The sequence below is a fragment of the Anomaloglossus baeobatrachus genome, chromosome 9 (assembly GCF_048569485.1).
Source record: "Anomaloglossus baeobatrachus isolate aAnoBae1 chromosome 9, aAnoBae1.hap1, whole genome shotgun sequence".
In the NCBI taxonomy this organism is placed as follows: Eukaryota; Metazoa; Chordata; class Amphibia; order Anura; family Aromobatidae; genus Anomaloglossus; species Anomaloglossus baeobatrachus.
Window position 1 is genome coordinate 28,450,905 of NC_134361.1, and position 12,233 is coordinate 28,463,137.

A 12,233-nucleotide genomic window follows, 5' to 3' on the forward strand; every position below is an offset into this window, starting at 1 on the left:
AATCCTTCCCTGGTGGCCGAATCCGGAGGGCAGGAGAGCTGCAAGCCCCCTGGCCCATCAGCAATCTGGAGGTACAGCTGCAGTCCAAGGGCCCGGTGTGGACTAGCCTACCACACAGAAAAAGGGACGAACCACCGGTCCCAGCAGCAAGAGGGCCATTGCTAAATTCAGACTGCAGGGTCCTGTAGAAGAAAAGAAAGAACAGGGAGTAGGTCTCATACTCAACTGGCCAAAGAGATCACCCCCAGGCACTTCCAGGCCGGCCGGATCATCTGTACCACCTGTGACGGTCTCCCTGGACTACACTGTTGCCAAGTAAAAGAGGAGAAGGTAAAGAGACTACTGTTTGTGCCTGTTTCTTTCACTGCCTGTCGGCCCTGCACCGTATTATTCACACAACATCACTCACGAGCACCAACTGTTGCCCCGGGGCACCGCTCCACCTGTGGGGAGCAGGACCATCCAAGCTGCCATTCCATCAGCCCCGGAGGCCCCCTACAGCAGCGGCGGCTTAATAGCCGCAAACCACAGGTGGCGTCACGACATCCATAAAATTTATTCACCAGCCATATTTAACTGACACCCACCAGGGCCACGGAGTCGGGCCCCGCCACCACTGACGACCCCTGGACTAGTCCGGCCCGGCACCGGGTGTCCCATAGCCCTGGGGTGGGCGAGTCAATTTTGGCGTCACGAACAGGATTTCGTGCCCGGTCCCACCGGGTACTGTGCGCCTGCAGAAACTGTGCTTAAAAGACTGTGTTACTGTTTGAAAACTGCCGCCGCCATTAGCCTCGCTGAGCGCAGGAAGAGGGGGGGGCGTGCCCGAAAAAGAGCGCGAAGGGAGCGCGCCATCAGAGCAGAGCGCCGTTAACCCCGCGCGACACACCAGGGAATTTGTAAAGTGAACGGAGCCTGGTAAGGTTCACTAAGGGGGAGGAAGATGTCCGACTCAGAGGGAGAGCAGGTGGCTGCCATAGCCCGAGACGCCGCAGCACCGGCCCAAGTAATCCCAGTCGCCGTCGCCCCAGCCCCCGCTGTAGCGCCGGTAATGCCGATCACAATGCCGTACATCCCGGGAGCAGAATGGCTGCCGCAGTACACCGGGGAGTCACATACCCTGAGCGACTTCAGAGAAAGCCTGCACAGCTTGTTCCGGGTGTATCCGCTGACTGAGAGCCAGAAGGTGGGCATATTAATGGGGCAGCTAGCCGGCGCGGCCCAGCGTGAAGTGAAGTCCTGGCCTGATACAGATAAAGGGACAGCAACCCAGATACTGGCCAAGTTAGAGAGTACTTTCGACACCCGCACCGCAGCAGAAATAAAGATGAGATTCTTTGGGTGCAAACAACGGGCCACAGACTGCATAAGGGACTATGCCTTAACCCCATAGCGACGGCCTAACGTCTCAAGACGTCGGAAAAACAGGGTACTTATTCTGTTCCGACGTCTTGAGACGTCAGACCGGAAAAACCCTCTAGCGCCCCCCAGTGACGAAAAATCTCGGGGGTTTCAGCTACCGGGGGTAGCTGAGACCCCCCAGATTATGAATCGGGGTGTTTTTTATGCACCCTGTTAATGCGATCGCCGGTATACACCGTATACCGGCGACAACATAAAAAAAAAATGGCTGGTAAAATTTATTTATTTCTCATCTGACGTGATCAAACATGTCAGATGAGAAATAAATGTGAGCCCTTAGTGCCCCCAAAGCCCCCGGTACCGGAGAAATCCATCCACCCCCCCCCCCTCCGGAAAATCCAAGATGGCGCCGACGCGCGCTGAAAACTCCCGCCGCCGCCGCCTCTGCATTCATTTCCCTCCGATCTGAAATGATCAAACATTTCAGATCGGAGGGAAATGTCCCCCTCCTGACCTCTCCTCCGGTACACCGGAGCTCTTTGGTCCCTGGAGCCCCCTCCAGTTCTTCAGAGCCCCCCTCCGGAGCGTGCAAGATGGCGCCGACGCGCGCTGAAAACTGCCGCCGCCGGCTCTGCATTCATTTCCCTCCGATCTGAAATGATCAAACATTTCAGATCGGAGGGAAATGTCCTCCCCCTGACCCCTCCTCCGGTCCACCGGAGCCCTCTGGTCACCAGAGCCCCCTCCGGGTCTCCAGAGCCACCCCCCCTCCCCCGCATTCATTCTGCTCTTTCTGCCGCATGTGACACGTCACATGCGGCAGAAAGGTGTCCCCAGGTCCCCCCAGGTCCCACTAGGTCACCCCCCATCACCCCCCCCCCAGCCCCCGGTCATACGTTACCTGTCTGGTGATCCGTCCCGCGATCACGCCGCCTCCTTGAATGCTGGCGGCGCATGCGCAGACAGCGGCTATCAGCTGGATTCCTCCCCCGGTCCACAGTGGAGCAGCCTGTGCATCAGTGACGTCAGTCTTGCAGGGACACTGACGTCGCTGATGCACAGGCTGCTCCACTGTGGACCGGGGGAGAGTGAGTGCAGTAATCAGCAGTCTCTCCATGTGAGGAGTGTGGTCCTCACATGGAGAGACTGCTGTTCCAGAAAATGGGGGGTACGTTCTGTGAGCGTGCCCCTCATATTCTGGAATGAGGTTACTGCAGGTCACTCTGCCCTAAGTTGGACCGGGGCAGTGTGAGTGCAGTATTCTCAGATTACTGCACCCACACTGCTCATGGAGAGCTTGCTCTTCCAGAAAATGGGGGATACGTTCCCTGAACGTGCCCCCCATATTCTAGAAGATCCAGAGTCGCCGAGGGACCTCCAAAATGGATTACAGCGACCGTAATTTCTTTATTTTCAATAAATTGGGGAAAGAGGAATGTTTCGGGGAGTTTTTTTTTCAAATAAATTTTTTTTTTGTCTTTTTTTTTTGTCTATTACTTGACTGGGTTAGTGATGTCGGGTATCTGTTTAGATGCCGTGACATCACTAACCCCAGGGCTTGATGCCAGGTGACATTACAGCTGGTATCAACCCCATATATTACCCCGTCTGCCACCGCACCAGGGCGCGGGATGAGCTGGGGCGAAGCGCCAGGATTGGCGCATCTAATGGATGCGCCACTTCTGGGGCAGCTGCGGCCTGCTATTTTTAGGCTGGGAAGAGTCCAATAACCATGGCTCTTCCCACCCTGAGAATACCAGACCCCAGCTGTCCGCTTCACCTTGGCTGGTGATCTAATTTGGGGGGGACCCCACGTTTTTTTTTTAAAAAAAAAAACGCCTGGGGAGCCCTCCAAATTGATCACCAGACAAGGTGAAGCTGTCAGCTGTGGTTTGCAGGCTACAGCTGTCTGCTTTACCCTAGCTGGCTATCAAAAATGGGGGGGACCCCACGTCGTTTATTTTAATTATTATTTTTTTGGGGGGCTAAATACAAGGCTAGGCACCCTTTAGTGCCACATGAAAGGCACTAAAGGGCGCCAGCTTAGAATATGCAGGGGGTGGGACGTTATATATGTTTGACATCTATCCATTCATCCATTGTAGCATTTTAGGCTATGTGCCCACAATCGAGATTTGCAGCGTTTTGGGCGCAGAGTGTTTTCCCTGTGTCCATAACGCTGCATTGTGCAGTAGAAGCACAGTGGAAGGATTTTTAGAAATCCCATGCCCAATGTGCTTCTTTTCTCCGCCACATAAACTGACCTGTGGCGCAGCTTCCCGAGCCTCAGCATGTCAATTTATGCTGCGGAGATGAGTGTTCTCTGCAGGTAGCATAGAGCTCCACAGCGGCCTGAACCCAAATCGTGGGCATGGGCAGCTGCGTTCTCCCGTGGACAACACTCACATCTCTGCAGGAGGCTGACACTGTGTACTAGACGCCGTGTCGCTGGCTCATGGCCACATAGCCTAAAAGTGAGACATTGGTTGCTACAGCAACATTTTTGTGAAGTACCTGTGGATTCAAAATGCTTATTATACTCCTGAATAAAATCCAGTTTCCAAAATGGGGTCACTTGTGGGGGTTTTCTGATGTATAGGTACCCAAGGGGCCCTGCAAATGTGACATGGTGCCCGCAATTTATCTCAACTTTTCCAGAATTCAAATGGTGCTGCTTCCATTCCAAGCCCTCCCATTTATCCAAACAGAGGTTTTTGGCCACATGTGGGGTATCCCTGTGCTCATAAGACATTGGATAACAACCTGTTGGGTCCACGGTTTGTTGTTGTCTCTTGAAAAAGTGAGAAATTTGATGCTGAAGCAACATTTTTGTGAAAAAAATGAAAATTTTCAATATGGCAACCTAAGCTTATCAAATTCTGTGAAGTATTCGTGGATTCATACTGCTCACTATACACCTAGATAAAAGCCTTGAGGTGTCTTGTTTCCAGAATGGAGTCACTTGTGGGGGACCTCCACTGTTTAGGCACCTCAGGGGCTCTCCAAATGCAACCTGGCGTCCGCTATTGATTCCAGCCAATTTTGCAGTCAAATGGCACTCCTTCCCTTCCGAGCCCTGCCATGCGCCCAAACAGTTGATTTCCACCACATATAAGGTATCGCCAAACTCAGGAGAAATTGCACAATAAATGTTATGCTGAATTTTTTCCTTTTACTCTTGTAAAAAAAAAAGCTACCTGGTTGAAATAACAATTTTGTGGTAAAATGTTTTTTTTTTTTTTCATGGCTCAACGTTATAAAATTCTGTGAAGCACCTGGGGGTTCAGGGTACTCACCAAACATCTAGATAAATTCCTTGAGGGGCCTAGTTTCCAAAATGGGGTCACTTGTGTGGGGTTTCTGCTGTTTAGGTACCTTAGGGGTCCTCCAAATGTGACATGGTGCCCGCAATCTTTTTCAGCCAAATTTCCTTTCCAAAATTCAAATATTGCTCCTTTCGTTCCAAGCCCTCCCATTTGTCCAAACAAAGGTTTCAGACCACATGTGAGGTATCACCGCGCTCATAAAAAAGTGGTTAACAAACCTTGAGGTCAAATTTTTGGAATTACCGCTTGAAAAAGTGAGAAAATTGATGCTAAAGCAACATTTTTGAGAAAATTATTAAAATTTTCAATATGACAACGTAACGTTAACAAAATCTGTGAAGTACCTGTGGATCTAAAATGCTCACTATACCTCTAGATAGAAGCCTTGAGGGGTCTAGTTTCCAAAATGGTGTCACTTGTGAGGGGTTTCTTCTGTTTAGGTACCTTAGCGGACCTGTAAATGCAACATGGTGCTCGCAATCTATTTCAGCCAAATTTGCTTTCCAAAATTCAAATATTGCTCCTTCTGTTCCGAGCCCTCCCATTTGTCCAAACAGAGGTTTCTGACCACATGTGGGGTATCGGCGCACTCATAAGAAAGTGGGGAACAAGTTTTGGGGTCCATTTTGTTGTGTTAGTTCTTCTAAAAGTGAATAAATTTGGGTTAGAGCAACATTTTTAGGTAAAATTTAATTTTTGCTTTTTTTCATTCCACATTGCTTTTGTTCATGTGAAGCACCTGAAGGGTTAATAAACTTCTTGAATGTGGTTTTGAGTACTTTGGGGGGTGCAGTTTTTAGAATGGTGTCACATTTGGGTATTTTCTGTCATCTAGGCTTATTGAAGTCACTTCAAATGTGATGTGGTCCCTAAAAAAATGGTTTTGTAAATTTTGATGTAAAAATGAGAAATCGCTGATAAACTTTGAACCCCTCTAACTTCCTAACGAAAAAAAAATTTGTTTCCAAAATTGTGCTGATGTAAAGTAGACATGTGGGAAATGTTATTTATTAACTATTTTGTGTCACAGAAATCTCTGGTTTAACGGTATAAAAATTCAAAAGTTGAAATTGCTAAATTTTCAAAATTTTTGCCAATATTCAATTTTTTTCTTCAATAAACGCAAAAAATATTGTCCTAAATTTGGTACTAACATGAAGTCCAATATGTGACGAAAAAACAATCTCAGAATCACCGGGATCCGTTGAAGCGTTCCAGAGTTATAACCTCATGAAGTGACACTGGTCAGAATTGCAAAATTTGGTCTGGTCATTAAGGTGAAAATTAGCTCCGTCACTAAGGGGTTAAACTTGCAGACTGCACAGACAAAAACAAAGAACCGTTGCATCCAAATAAAAGGCCCGTCCTAATGAAATAAACACAGACACCATTTCGTTGGCAGATATCGGTCACAGCTTTACTGATATTATTATTTTACAAACTTTTCCAAACTCATTAAAACTTGTAATACATATTTTATAAACTTTTTCAAACTCTTTAGAACTTGTAAAACATAACTTGACTCCAGGTGAGAAGGGACACTCTACCACAGGACCAAGGACTTCCGCTCTCTCACCAGAATGCTGTTGACACATGCTGCTGTGACTTCACTGTACAAACATTTAGAAACTGTTAAAAAGAAAAACAAGTAAAAACAAGCATCAACAATAAAGAGGGAGGGAGGGAGAGCTGCTCCGGATCCTGGGAAACCAGGGGAAGAGGCCGGACACCGCCCCGGACCCCAATATATAGGTAGCAATTACACCCTATAGATAAAATTGGGAAATCGGGAGGGGCCGGGACGGTGTCCCCTCCCAAACACAGGAAGAGCAGGGCCTGGACGGGAGAGGGGGCTGGACAAATACAACATTGGAGGTTAACCCCTTGCTGCACAGTCTGGGGCAGTTTCATTATGCACTACACTGCCCACCAGGAGGCCCTGAAAGCAATTAAACAGGTGGACCCAGAGAGTGTACGTGAAGAAGACAAACTCCTAACTGAGCAGTTCATAGAGGGGCTCCTGTCAGACGGCCACAGGACACAGCTGCGTATCATGGTCCTGCAGAACCCTGCTCTGGACTTTGCAAAGTTTAAGGACCAGGCCATCCGGGTACTGAGAGATTCTACATCGAGTGACCCAGTACCCCTCCGGCCTCTTGCTATCACGTACCCAGGGGTGGTGCCTGCAACACGAGCTGCTGCGGGGGCTGAGGCGCAGTCCCTGGATAAGGATCCCGCTGCAGAGCTCAGACAGCAGGTCCAGGAGCTGACCAATACTGTAGCTGCCCTTGCCAAGACCGTGCAGTCTCTACAAGTGACTCCATCGCCTGCAAGAATCGAGTTGGCCTCCAGCCCAGATGACGTCCCATGGATGTGTCGCGGGCGGAGGAGGGGACGCCGCGCTCTCCCACTGCTGCTCGGGTCCGGCTGGCACTGCGGCCTGCTGCCGCTGCTCGGTGGCTCGAGCGATGGGCCGGATCCCGGGGACTCTAGTGGCGCTCCTCGCCCGTGAGTGAAAGGGGATTTTGGGTGTGGGGATTGGTTATTGTCCGTGACGCCACCCACGGTTGTGGTGATTTGTTGACACCACCGCTGCTCTGTATGGGGATCCCGGGAAGGATGGTATGGAGCAGCCAGTTGTTGTGTTGCCCCTCCATGGGTAGGGGTTGGTGATCCCGGGGCCCAGTGATGAGGTGGGTGATGCAGGGCTTGGTGGGCGCAAGGACGCGGGGGCAGCGCTATGCCTTGCGGTACTGTGGTACTCACTCAGCCTGAGACGTTGACACAGTTCTCGGTAAAACACACGGCTGGAAGGACGGTTCCCACGGACGGCTGCACTTGCTTTCCCCAGTAGGTGACGGTGATGGTCCCTCTGTCCTGCACCTATGTTGATGATGGTTGCGATGGGTTCCCACCGGTAACCCGCTCCCCGGCTTGGATATGGGCCGGAGGAGCCCTACTTTGCCCGCAGGCGCTGGCCCTGAGAAACTGGTGCCCTGGCGGTGGCGGTGTCTCTCCGTTACGGTTGGACTGTTGCCTTCAATCGGGACTTGGTTGTTTGGAGACAGACGTCCCCTTCACTGACGGATTTGGCAAATTATGGCGACTCCTAGCCTTGCCGGGATCCGAGAGGCCCCTGCCCTGGTGCTGACTGTTCTTCGTATACTGCTCCAGACCGCCGGGCCACTACCCGTCCGCGGTCCTTCCAGCAACCTCCGAGCAGTCCCCCTCCAGACTATCACCGCCGTCTGCTGACCTTGCTGTCACTGTCCTGGCACACAGCCGGACCAACTTCAGGCTTTACTACTGTCACTTCAGCTTCTCTCTTTAGCTCCACTACTACTTCCTTCTACTTTCAACTCCAACTTGAACTCCACTCTCAAGCTCTCCCTGAGCTAACTGTTTACTCCTTCTACTACTCTAGCTGTTCTTTCCACTTCTCCCTCCAAACTCTAACTGCCTGGTTCTTCCCGCCTCCAGGGCTGTGAACTCCTCGGTGGGCGGAGCCAACCGCCTGGCCCACCCCCTGGTGTGAACATCAGCCCCTGGAGGAAGGCAACAAGGATTTTGGTAGCTTGGGTGTTCCTAACTGGGGTGTAGGGTGTGGTGGTGTGATGACCTGTGACCCCTGGCTTGCCCAGGGCGTCACAGATGCGACAGAGGAGGATTCCGCCGACCCGAGGAAAAGACACAGACCGGTATGATTCAACTGGACAACCGATCTGCCGCCGCTGCAGCCAGGCGGGCCACATTGCAAGACACTGTCCTTTAAATGGGCCGAGCCTGGGGCCAGGGGCCAACCCCCAGGTGTAAAGAAGCCCGGCTCAACCCCCAGCCGCAGCAAGTATGTGGGAGGACGACCGGTCCTTCCTATTGTGCTGGATGGGATCCCTTTGAATGCCCTCCTGGATACGGGGTCCCAGGTAACAACCATCCCTTATAAATTGTACAAAAGATATTGGGCTGATTCAGACATTGACCATGGCCCAGATGATGATTTAACAATTGTGGCCAGTAATGGTCAGCCCTTGCCTCAAATTGGGTATAAGGAAGTAACCATTAAAGTGGGGCGGGTAGAATTGCCATGTCAGGGGATGATAATTGTACATATTGATCGCAAAGAATCTAACCCACTGCTAACCATTGGTACAAATGTGATGGAAAATTGTCTTGCCGAAGTGATAATTTTGTTGCAGCAGGCATCTGAAACTGCCAGCTCCGGGCAGCAGCGTGCCCTACAGAGGGAGATCAGAGCCCTGATGAGGAGGCAGCAGGTAGAGCTGGCCGGAGGAGAAATTGGCAGTGTGAGGGTAAGTGACCCCCTCCCCATTGCAATCCCCCCAAAAAGTGAAATGTTGATATGGTGTTGGGCAGCAATAGGCCTCAAGGGTCAAGATTACCCGGCCCTGGTGGAACCTGTGTATTCAGAAAGTAGGCCTGGAGTCCTGATAGCCAGAGGGGTAGCAGACGTCCGCAAGGGAAGAGTGCCTGTCCGCGTCCTGAATTGTGGGGAGGAGGAAGCCAAATTGCCCCGTACGCCACTGTAGCAAAACTGTACACTGTCAGTAACAATACCATCAAAGCAGTGGAACCCTTGATCCCGTCCGACCAGGCGGAAGACAATGGCTCCAAGGGACAGCTGGAAGACTGGTGCCAAAAATTACATGTGGGCACCGACTCCACCCCCTCACACCAAAAGCATGGGGTTTACCGGGTGGTACAGGAGTACGAGCGGGTCTTCAGCAAACACCCCCTAGATTTTCGGCAGGTAAAAGGGGTTAAACATCAAATCCCCACGGGTGATCATCATCCCATTAAAGAGAGATACCGCCCTGTACCCCCAGCACAGTATCAGCGTGCCAAAGAAATGTTACGGGAGATGAAGGAGGCTGGGGTTATCAGAGATAGTTGTAGCCCCTGGGCAGCTCCACTAGTGCTCGTAAAGAAAAAAGATGGTACAATGAGAATGTGCGTAGATTACAGACAAATTAACCGCATTACATATAAAGATGCCTATCCACTACCCAGAATAGAGGAGTCACTAACAGCCTTAAAATCAGCTAATTATTTCTCCACCATGGATCTCACCAGTGGGTATTGGCAGGTTCCCGTGGCAGAGGCGGACAAGAAGACTGCATTCACGACACCAATGGGTCTCTGCGAGTACAATTGTATGCCGTTCGGGCTCTGCAACGCCCCAGGGACATTTCAGAGATTGATGGAGTGCTGCTTGGGCCATCACAACTTTGAAACCGTGCTGTTGTACCTGGATGACGTCATAGTCTACTCCAAGACCTACGAAGACCACCTGAGGCACTTAGCAGAAGTGTTTGAGTCCTTGTCAGAGTATGGCCTGAAGATAAAGCCGTCCAAATGTCACCTCTTGAAGCCAAAGGTACAGTACCTGGGTCATGTGGTCAGCGCAGAAGGTGTGGCACCTGACATGGAGAAAGTCACCGTAATCAAGGACTGGCCAAGACCCACCACGGTAAAGGAGGTGCGGCATTTCCTTGGGCTGGTGGGCTACTACCGAAGGTTCATTGATGGTTTCACCAAGATAGCAGCGCCTCTTCAAGATCTCCTGGTGGGCCAGCCAAAGAAGGCTAAGAAGCAAAGCCCTCAATTTGAATGGAACAGCCATATAGAAACGTCTTTTTTCTGGCTGAAAGGGGCTCTCACGGGAGAAGAAATTCTGGCCTACCCTGACTACAGCCAGCCATTTATACTGTACACAGACGCCAGCAACGTGGGACTGGGAGCAGTTCTGTCCCAGTTGCAGGGAGGCAGAGAGAGGGTGATAGCTTACGCCAGTAGGAAGCTTCGTCCCACAGAAAGGAATCCAGAAAACTACAGTTCCTTCAAGCTGGAGTTCCTCGCTATTGTTTGGGCAGTGACTGAACGCTTTAAGCACTATCTGGCGTCGGCCAAGTTCACCATCTTCATGGACAACAACCCGTTGACACATCTGGCAACAGCCAAGCTAGGTGCGTTGGAGCAGCGATGGATGGCCCGGCTGTCTAACTTTGACTTTACCATCAAGTACCGGGCTGGCAAGAAGAATAACAATGCTGATGCGCTGTCCAGAATGCCTCACTTACCCGAGTCTGGAGAAGACCTGGATGAACTCGAAGAGATAGAGTTACCGGCTTTCCATCACCAAGGTGTTTCCCAGTGTGAGCATGGTGTAGGAGAGAAGCGCTCGAGCCAGCACGAGGTCTCGGTCAACCCATTACTCCACCATAATTGGGAAGAGACACAGAACGGTGACCCGGCCGTGCGATTGGTCAAAGAAAAGCTAGCACAAGCTGAGACCCATCTCGGTCCAGATGCTCCACAAGAAGCCCAGCAGCTGTGGAAGGAGAGAGGACGACTGTTCACCTACCAAGGCAAGCTCTGCAAGAGATATGTCAACTGGCGAATTAATGAACTCGTCTGGCAGATAGTGGTCCCACAGAGGGATGCTCCAATGGTCCTAGCAGCTTACCATGATAAAGCAGGACACTTCGGGTGGAAGAAGTTGGAGACCCTACTTCGCGATCGGTTCTACTGGGTGCACATGAGAAAGACAGTCAAGAAGTGGTGCCGAGACTGTGGTCCGTGTAACCTGAGGCGGAAGGATGATGCCAGCCAGAGGTCTCCCTTACAGCCAATTGTCACGAAGCAGCCCCTGGAGTTGGTGGCCCTGGACCACGTGAAGTTAACACCAAGCCGGTCAGGCTATGTGTACGCCCTCACCATTGTGGACCATTACTCTCGTTTCCTGGTAGTAGTGCCTGTGAAGGACCAGACAGCCAGAACAGCAGCTAGAGCAGTTCAGGCATACTTTTGTCGACCTCACGGTTATCCGGAAAGGGTACTGACTGATCAAGGTCTTGCATTCGAGGCAGAAGTCTTTCAAGAGTTCTGTAACATGTACGGCTGTAAGAAAATCAGAACAACACCATACCACCCCCAAACCAATGGATTGTGCAAGAAGATGAACCATGTGGTTATTGATATGCTCAAGACTCTACCTCTGTAAGAAAGAAACCAATGGCCAGAGAAGTTACCAGATCTGGTAGACCTGTATAACCATATCCCAGTAAACTCGACCAACTGCAGCCCTGCTTACTTGATGCGAGCAAGACCTGGCAAGTTACCTGTAGACTTTGAGATGGGAACTGTGTCACCTGAAGCGGTTCAAGAGATAGAAGATTGGGATACAGAGCGACAACAGCAGTACCACAAAGTCCAGGAATGCGTAGAAAAGAGCCTGTCCCAAGCAAGAACGAGACAAGAGCAGAACTACAATCAAACAGCCCCAGCAACTCCCTTAGCACCTGGAGAACAGGTCCTCAAGAAAAAGCGGAGGGCGCATAAATTAGATGATCAGTGGGAGAATGAACCCTACACCATTATTTCCTCCAACTTTGACAATAGTAAGGTATGCCTCATAAGCAAAGATGAAGGCAAGACCTATCAAACAGTTTCTAGAGACCGCCTGAAAGCGTGCCCTGAGCAGTGCAAAATCCAAAAAGAAGTGGAAGAAGTACAAGAATGTCCCCA